This window comes from Dendrobates tinctorius, unplaced genomic scaffold (genome assembly GCF_039654945.1).
Source record: "Dendrobates tinctorius isolate UK_male_01 unplaced genomic scaffold, ASM3965494v1 ptg000015l, whole genome shotgun sequence".
In the NCBI taxonomy this organism is placed as follows: Eukaryota; Metazoa; Chordata; class Amphibia; order Anura; family Dendrobatidae; genus Dendrobates; species Dendrobates tinctorius.
This window is the reverse complement of record NW_027361683.1, coordinates 28,921,368-28,930,541: the sequence shown is the minus strand read 5'-3', so window position 1 is coordinate 28,930,541 and position 9,174 is coordinate 28,921,368. Positions and strand designations below refer to the sequence as shown.

At 42.2% G+C, this 9,174-nt stretch overlaps 1 protein-coding gene across 1 annotated transcript in view; it reads left to right on the top strand.

Moving 5' to 3' along the window:
• Window positions 1-1,217: 1,217 nt before the first annotated feature.
• The window catches only part of HTR1D (5-hydroxytryptamine receptor 1D), a 124,863-nt gene continuing 116,906 nt past the window's right edge, over window positions 1,218-9,174 (top strand). Inside the window, exon 1 of the mRNA XM_073563227.1 lies at window positions 1,218-1,642. The gene's annotated coding sequence lies outside the window, so the exon portion shown is untranslated. The remainder of the gene's footprint in view (window positions 1,643-9,174) is intronic.

Genomic DNA, 9,174 nt, shown 5'->3' with positions numbered 1-9,174 from the left:
TCACTTCTTGTATCTCAAATACTGCAGGGTGCATGACCTCTTGAACCATAGGTGTATCTATGGAAAAGCTATACTTGACTGGACACTTAAAGAGCAGCTCCCTAAAGTATAATTTTACAAGCGTAAACTGTTCAATAAGAAAGTGAGTGGAGGTCATGAATAAAAAATGTCCTCTTATTAGAGATTAACAAATCGATCTGCAGGACCCTTTTCCAGCGCCCACGTCAGTAGTCCGTGGCCACAAAACAGAAGCCTTCAGAGCTTCCTCTTACCTGCCGGCATTCTTCATGCTTCTTCTGCTAAATAAAACCATGAATGACATTATACATGCGTCAGACCGCATTCATGATGTCGTGCTTGTTACACAATATATAAGAGTTACCAGGAATTCTGGCAGGCAGGAAGCAGTTTGCATTGGTCCCGTCCGGCTGTCAAGGCCTTGGCCACCGAACTGACCAGGGTCCTGAAAATTATTTTGTTCATCTCTACGTATTATTATCAGGTTTGCCTAAGGTGCCACGGGATTTAAGAAGCACTTAAAAGTGAATTACAAAATTTGTAGCATAGTTACGGAAATCAACTCTGATCAATATCTGGACCTATAAGCTGCTACTATACACTGTAAATCTATGCACTGGGTATGATGATATAACCATTTTCATGTGATGTGATTGAGGCATTTTTATAAATTTTTGCAATTGACATTTTTTTTATTTCCTCTACCTCATTTTGAATAGTCTGCATTCTTTTGAATTATTCTAGCAGGGCATGCCCTATGGTTTATTATTAGTTTTCGTCTACATGCATAGTTAATATTTTTTAATAATGACTTCTATTGTGGCGTATTTATTCATTTCTATAATATAATGTTCACATTCTTTTGAAGTCTATTGAACTTTGTATACATAACAGTAGGTATATACTGTATACTGATTTGATTTAACCATTTAATATATACGGAATTATATGCTGTGCATTGGCAAGTGCCTGATTTTCCCAAAAGCAGCTTTACTACATTTATACTAGTCTACAGTATGGCTGATTGTAAAAATAAATGTGCAGTGCGGATACTTTCTTCGTGTGTGATTTCTGATGTTGCACATTTTCATTAGCTGAGAAGTGGTTAATCTATTCTGCTGATGCCAACAGTCCTGCTCCTCCCATAGCTTATACTGTGGATCTCACATCAATATATAGCAGAGACAGTTACTGTATAAGCTCCAGTCAGTCGAACGCTGCTCAGTTCCACTTTTGAACAATCTTTCCCGGATGGATCTTACTGCAGCGCTGACCAGTTTTTGCAGTAATCCAGCCTAGAATAGGAACACAGTTTTCAGGATTGACGCTAAAGCAGAAGAATAAGGATTTCCAGTTTCCATTACCAGCTGCCGGAATGTGGAGTACAAATTTTGGAATGAAAAAGAAATCTAAGGATTTATGGATTTATTTCCTAGAAACCCCATGTAATATGGTTAGCACATATCTCCTTTTTCTTGGTAATGCAATGTAAATATTCTGGCTCCTATCGGAGCTTTGTACTTAGTAATTACCTTACGTGGTGGATGGCAGTGCACTTTTGGCTTGCTGAAATCTAGCAGAAAATCACTTTTTTTTCTATTTGCATTCACTCTGTTAGAATCTGGTAAGTGAAAATTCCTCATATTGAACAATTCTTTACAGCACATGACAAAAACTAATACCTCTTTTACTATATCTATACGGATAGTATCTATAATATTTTTACTGAGCTAGCAAAGCTGATTTTTTTTTTGCAATCAACTGTTTCTTTTGTGCATCTTCATAGAGCAATGAGTGAAAGTAACTCATCATTTATCCTACTCAGCCTGTGTAAAAGCTCCGATTATACGCTGACATATCACAGTACATGTGCCAAATGGCAGCCTCAGCCTGTTAAATGTTCAAAGTACTGTTAGGCATTTTCAATTAGCAAAGCCTAGAACTGGTAAAAAAAAATAAAGATTTTTTTTAGGGATTGCTTTAAAGGCAAAATCAATGTTCTGGGGTAAAACAATAAATAAATAAATCTTGAATATATATAATACAGATTAATACATTTTTAAAATTGATATTTTATGCAGGTTACACATATTTTGTCTTATGTTTTTAGTTTTTATGTTTCAGTAAAGTTGTAGTTTTTGCTTACACCAATTCAAATTTAGAATACACTGTCAAAGGGGATATCATTTCTGTTATTTGGCAAGTATACAAAATAGGCAAAGAAGGACAGATAATTGCTCACGTTAATTCTTTCTTTCTTCCACTAATATCTGGGTTAAACTAGATTACCGCTCCAAAGCAAAAGGTCTCTGTCCAGTGTCATTGATGAATTAACCCATGTTTCAATTCCCCTTACAGCTTGTTTTACCAGAGGTCCTGGAGCTATTTCAAGGCAAAACATAACCAAGGCTTGTTTGATAAGTACAAGCTAAATATATATGGTAGGCACTATGAAAGGTCAGCTTTCAATGTCAGTGTGCCTACGTAAGAACATCATAGCACAATGTTGGCTTCTGATGATAAAAGAAGAGGTACAATCAGTCATCAAAGAAAAAATCTGGAAATGAAAGGGAAGGTATCTGTACAGTAAGGGGCTCAGGAAACTAGCAAAAAGGATGTCATTCAGATGTTTTTGTTTTTGTTTTTTAAAGCATTGGAAATTATATTCCAATTTTATTTCTTTTTTGATTTATTCTTTTTACTATGCAATTCACGTCAACATTGTAAAGTGCATTAGAAGACCGTATACATTTAAGTACCAATCTTAGTATGATGTATCTTAAAGCAGCTCTAAATGCAGGCAGCCCAGAATTGACTTTACTTACAGTTGTGGCCAAAAGTATTGACACCCCTGCAATTCTGTCAGATAATACTCAGTTTCTTCCTGAAAATGATTGCAAACACAAATTCTTTGGTATTATTATCTTCATTTAATTTGTCTTAAATGAAAAAACACAACAAGAATTGTCCTAAAGCCAAATTGGATATAATTCCACACCAAACATAAAAAAGAGGGTGGACAAAAGTATTGGCACTGTTCGAAAAATCATGTGATGCTTCTCTAATTTGTGTAATTAACAGCACCTGTAACTTACCTGTGGCACCTAACAGGTGTTGGCAATAACTAAATCACACTTGCAGCCAGTTGACATGGATTAAAGTTGACTCAACCTCTGTTCTGCGTCCTTGTGTGTACCACATTGAGCATGGAGAAAAGAAAGAAGACCAAAGAACTGTCTGAGGACTTGAGAAATCAAATTGTGAGGAAGCATGAGCAATCTCAAGGCTACAAGTCCATCTCCAAAGACCTGAATATTCCTGTGTCTACCGTGCACAGTGTCATCAAGAAGTTTAAAGCCCATGGCACTGTGGCTAACCTCCCTAGATGTGGACGGAAAAGAAAAATTGACAAGAGATTTCAACGCGAGATTGTGCGGATGTTGGATAAAGAACCTCAACTAACATCCAAACAAGTTCAAGCTGCCCTGCAGTCCGAGGGTACAACAGTGTCAACCCGTACTATCCGTCGGCGTCTGAATGAAAAGGGGCTGTATTGTAGGAGACCCAGGAAGACCCACTTCTTAGGCCTCTTTCACACTTCCGTTTTTTACAATCAGTCACAATCCGCCAGGTTTTGAAAAAAACGGATCCTCAAATTTTTTTTGAGCATCCGTTTTTTTCCCCATTGACTTGCATTAAAGGCGGATTGTGACGGATTGCTGTCCGTTGCATCCGTTTTTTGTGAGGATCCGCCAAAAGTTGCTGTCCGTCACCATCCTCAAAGATTTCAAAATGGAGCTTGTAACGTTTTTTTCTCTGGCGGATCCTCCAGACACTAATTTAACCCGAAATTCTTTCTGGGTGCCGGATGAAAAAAAAATTGTCTCTCTCTCTCTCTCTCTCTCTCTCCTTCCCGGCCGGCATTTCCTTTATATTTCCGCATTTTCAGGATCCGTCTAAAAACGGATCCTGCGCCATCCGATCACATCAGTTAACAACGGATCCGCTTGTATGACTTTTTGGCGGATTTGAACTGATGCAAAAAAACTGATGTGTGAAAGAGGCCTTACCCCGAGACATAAAAAAGCCAGGCTGGAGTTTGCCAAAACTTACCTGAAAAAGCCTAAAACGTTTTGGAAGAATGTTGTCTGGTCAGATGAGACAAAAGTAGAGCTTTTGGGCAAAGGCATCAACATAGAGTTTACAGGAGAAAAAAAGAGGCATTCAAAGAAAAGAACACGGTCTCTACAGTCAAACATGGTGGAGGTTCCCTGATGTTTTGGGGTTGCTTTGCTGCCTCTGGCACTGGACTGCTTGACCGTGTGCATGGCATTATGAAGTGTGAAGACTACCAACAAATTTTGCAGCATAATGTAGGGCCCAGTGTGAGAAAGCTGGGTCTCCCTCAGAAGTCATGGGTCTTCCAGCAGGACAATGACCCAAAACACACTTCAAAAAGCACTAGAAAATGGTTTGCGAGAAAGCACTGGAGACTTCTAAGGTGGCCAGCAATGAGTCCAGACCTGAATCCCATAGAACACCTGTGGAGAGATCTAAAAATGGCTGTCTGGAGATGGCACCCTTCAAACATCAGGGACCTGGAGCAGTTTGTCAAAGAAGAATGGTCTAAAATTCCAGCAGAGCATTGTAAGAAACTCATTGATGGTTACCGGAAGTGGTCGGTCGCAGTTATTTTGGCTAAAGGTTGTGCAACCAAGTATTAGGCTGAGGGTGCCAATACTTTTGTCTGGCCCATTTTTGAAGTTTTGTGTGAAATGATCAATGTTTTGCTTTTTGCTTTATTCTCTTTTGTGTTTTTTCATTTAAGACAAATTAAATGAAGATAATAATACCAAAGAATTTGTGTTTGCAATTATTTTCAGGAAGAAACTGAGTATTATCTGACAGAATTGCAGGGGTGTCAATATTTTTGGCCACAACTGTATATTATTTATTCATTTTTTATTTTATTACTTTCTTGACTTGCACTTCTATTCTCAGCATAGTGGTTACTGTATATTAAATAGCATGATAACTACAGATGACATTTGTTAGAAAATTTATTATCATTCCAAATTGTTCTGATTGGGTTTGAACAAGACAAGTAAGGGTGGTTTCACATTAGCGCTTTTTAAGCGCACGCACGGCCGGGGGTAGCTCCGCCCCCGAGCCGGCTCTCTGCCCGGCGTGCCCGCCCCTTGCTTGTAGCGCCACCTCCTAGTGCACAGCGGCGCCTGCGATCGGCGCACCCTATCTTTAGCATAGGGTACGCAGATCGTGCGCAGGCCGTGCGCTAGTTGCGCTTTGACCTGCGCTGCGCACTTTTGACGGTGCGCCGTGCGCGCCAAAATCAAACTTTTCGGATTTTGGTGCGCACGGCGCACCGTCAAAAGTGTGCAGCGCAGGTCAAAGCGCAGCTAGCGCACGGCCTGCGCACGATCTGCGCACCCTATGCTAAAGATAGGGTGCGCCGATCGCAGGCGCCGCTGTGCGCTAGGAGGCGTCGCGACAAGCAAGGGGCAGGCACGCCGGGCAGAGAGCCGGCTCGGGGGCGGAGCTACCCCCGGCCGTGCGTGCGCTTAAAAAGCGCTAATGTGAAACCACCCTAATGGCGGCTTCTGATGGGTGTATTTAACTGTCTTTATCCTGACCACAATGCTTGGATTGACCCCGATTCTCCTAATCTGAAGTTACAGCCTGCTGTGTGTCTATAAAGCTGTAAATTCAGGTCTGGAGACCATTGGTCAATCTGGGCATTGTGGTCAAATAAACGGACCATGAACTATGCCCCCCTAAACCCGGCCTAACGCTAAAAAATTCACAATGGTATTTGATCTTTTGAGATTCTGAAAAGCATCCTGACAATATTATAACATATATTAATATGTAGGTCTACTTCAATATGAAAAAAACACTTTGGTTGTCTTCAAAAACAATGTTATTTTGGCCAGTGCAAGCAGATGTAATATGCTTATTTACTTTGCACGCTGTTTTGGTGAATGGCATGTTGTTATCACTGTAAAAAATAATTTGAAAAATTAGATAAACCTTTCCCAATAAGTTTAACCTAAGGTTATCTAATGGAAGTCAAAAGGCATCATTGAAATCGCAGTCCAATTTACTTTAGATAGAGAAAAATCTTTACTGATTGAACAAATTCCTTGATTAAGAGTCTGAACCCAGGGATATTCAGCAAAATGCTCTTTGAGAAGTTGAATAATGAGTGGCTGCTTTCAAGGAATCATAAAGAGGTGGCTGGGAATAGTGACTTTAAACAATGCTAGATATTAAAAAAAAAGAAAAGAAGTAATGCCTCACTGTTCTCCTGTCCCTCATGTGCAGACTCCTCCCGGTTTCTCCTTCCTGTACCCAGTGACTGAACCTTGTCCCTTGATCCCGGAGCGGCCCATACCAGAACCTTGTCCCCTGATGCCGGAGTGGTCAGTCCTGTTCTCAAAATCCCTTGTTCCCAGTGCGGCCAGTGCATGAACACTATTCCCAGGTCCATGAATGACCTAACTCTGATCCTGAATCCTAGACTGGTGTGTCTAAATTAAGCCCTAAAGTAGTGTCAGCGTACAAGAACCTTGGGGTCAACAGCTGTGATATTGATTTCTGCCCTGGAGTGACACCTGGTGACTACCTGTTGCACAAGCCTGACCTCACCACTAAAGGTTCCAGTGAACACCAAAGTAGCCGCTTAGTACCCAATTGGAGTGCTTTCATCCACTAAGCGCTGAGCCATTTCAGTTACATCAGGTTTAGTAAATCTTTTTCTTTATTCCTCTTTATTTTATGCAATTCTATACTGTATATCGTATTGTTTTGTCTGCTTTTTGTATCATCTTTGAATATTGGTATATTGTTATAAACACTGCCTATCTTTCTGGATTATTATCTATATAATTTAATATCTCTGTTTCTCTTGCTCTGTAAACTGCTCCCCTGAAGTCATACGCTTCCTGCAACGGGTGTCCAATCCTCTTGTATAAAGAATATTGGAGGCAGCTAGTAGTGGTTGTTCTTTTTGTTATTGCAGAGCTTACAGTGAGTGTATTGGGGTATATATTCCATGAATTGGAATCAGATGTGTGTGTATATACCATACAATCACTGTGAGCTCTCCAAGCAGCTGCAGCATGGTCCATCACTCATCACTCAAATGCGCAGTAGTCCTGATTCTCTCTGATCCCCTTATCTTACTGCAAAGCTGTGTGTGTTTATAACTGACAAATCTGCAGGTTTCTCTTAGGCCTCTTAAACACATCAGGTTTTCGCCGTCAGGCGCGATCCGGCGCTTTTGACAGAAACCGGATCCGGCGAAATGCAATGCCGGATCCGGTTTCCCCCCCATTGACTTGCATTTGCGCCGGATCGCGCCGGATGGCCATGCGTTTCATCCGGTTTTCGCCGGATCCGGCAATGTGTCACGATCCGGCGTCTGGAAAAAACGGCTACTGTAACGTTTTTTGTCTCCGGCGTAAAAGCCGGACACGCCGGATCCGGCGCGTCCGGCTTTTTCACACAATGAAAGCCTATGAGCGCCGCAATGCGCCTGATCCGGCGAAAGCCGGATCCGGTGGCCGGATCCGGTTTTTTGGGTCTGAGCATGCTCAGTAGCTCTGCCCACAAGACATATATAAAAGCAAGACAGTGGGACCCACAGCCACACCCAACATGCCACCCAAGAAAGCAACCAAGCGCAGCAGGAGAAGGCAGGAGACCACTGCAGCACCATCAGCACCACCACCACCCCAAATGGAGCAGCAAATGGAACATGCTGAGGAGGGGAGGCCAGCAGCAGATGAGAGACGGTAATTATCAAATCCCCCATTCCTCCAAACTAGGGCTATTGAATATCAAGATATTCATTGGCCCTTTGTTTCTCTTTATTCAACAGCCGCCCAATAGATGCAGCAGCAGCAGCAGCAGCAGCAATGGCAGCAGGTGGAACACCACCCACAGGCATGGAGTGTGGCAACCAGGAAGACAGCACATCATCTTCTGGGAGCCCTCCCTCGCATCGTCAGCGTTTGACGGTAAGTTTTTATTTCCAAAATCCATCATCTCTGTAATATATGTCTATACATTGCCTTTTATTTCAAAACAGGATTCACAAGATGAAGAGGAGCTCCCAGAAGAAGAAGGAAGGGGTGGACAGACACTTGGAGTGGGCTCACAATTGGTAAGTTTTTTGCATCAAACGCAGAAACACAACATCACACTACACACAACACATAGAAAACAATGTTCTGCAGACCACACACAGCAAACAAATGCCTACATCCAAAGACATAACATTTTTTGTTTTCTTCTCTAGTCTTCCCAATCTGGTGCTCGGCCAAGAGGTCCTCGCAGTGCCTCCCAGGGTCGTCGGCGACAGCAACGCGGCGGTCACCAGCGTGTAAGTATAAATATTTTTGCTTTGTTTTTTTGCACTTTTTATTTAATTTCTTTTGTGGAGGCTAATTATGTTATTTTTGTCTTTTTCTTTAACAGCCTTCACAGCGTGCTCCCGACTCTGACGGTGAGGATGGAGGACTCGATGTGGACCACCTCATCGATCTCGTCAGAGAAAGGGAGCCGCTCTGGAATATGGCTGACCGCCGCCACGCTGACCTTATCGTTACCCGACGACTCTGGGAGGAAATCTGTTCGCTCCTTGTGGGCCGCTGGGAGGACCTCGATGTTCGGGCCCAGATTAAAGAGCGTAAGTATATACAGTACCGGTTGCTTGATGTAAACCAGTGTTTCCCGAACTCCAGTCCTCGTGGTCCCCACGGATCATGTGTTCAGGATTTCTATTTACTATGGAAATCCTGAAAACATGACCCCTGGGGACCATGAGGACTGGAGTTTGGGAAACACTGATGTTGTATACTAACCACTTTGTCCTTTCTCGTTTCAGGGAACAGAATTGTGAATCAGTGGCGGTCTGTGAGGGATCGTTTCAAGAAGGAGTTCAATAAAGAGATGCGGGCCCCGAGTGGATCTGGAGGACGCAGGAGCAAGTACAAGTACGCAGAAGCCCTGTCGTTCCTCCGGGAAACAATGGTCACTAGAAGGTAAATATTACACACCACATGTGAAAAAAAATGTTAGATGTAAATTTTTTTTTTCAGCCAGGGCCATACCATGTCAGTATTTTAATTGTTT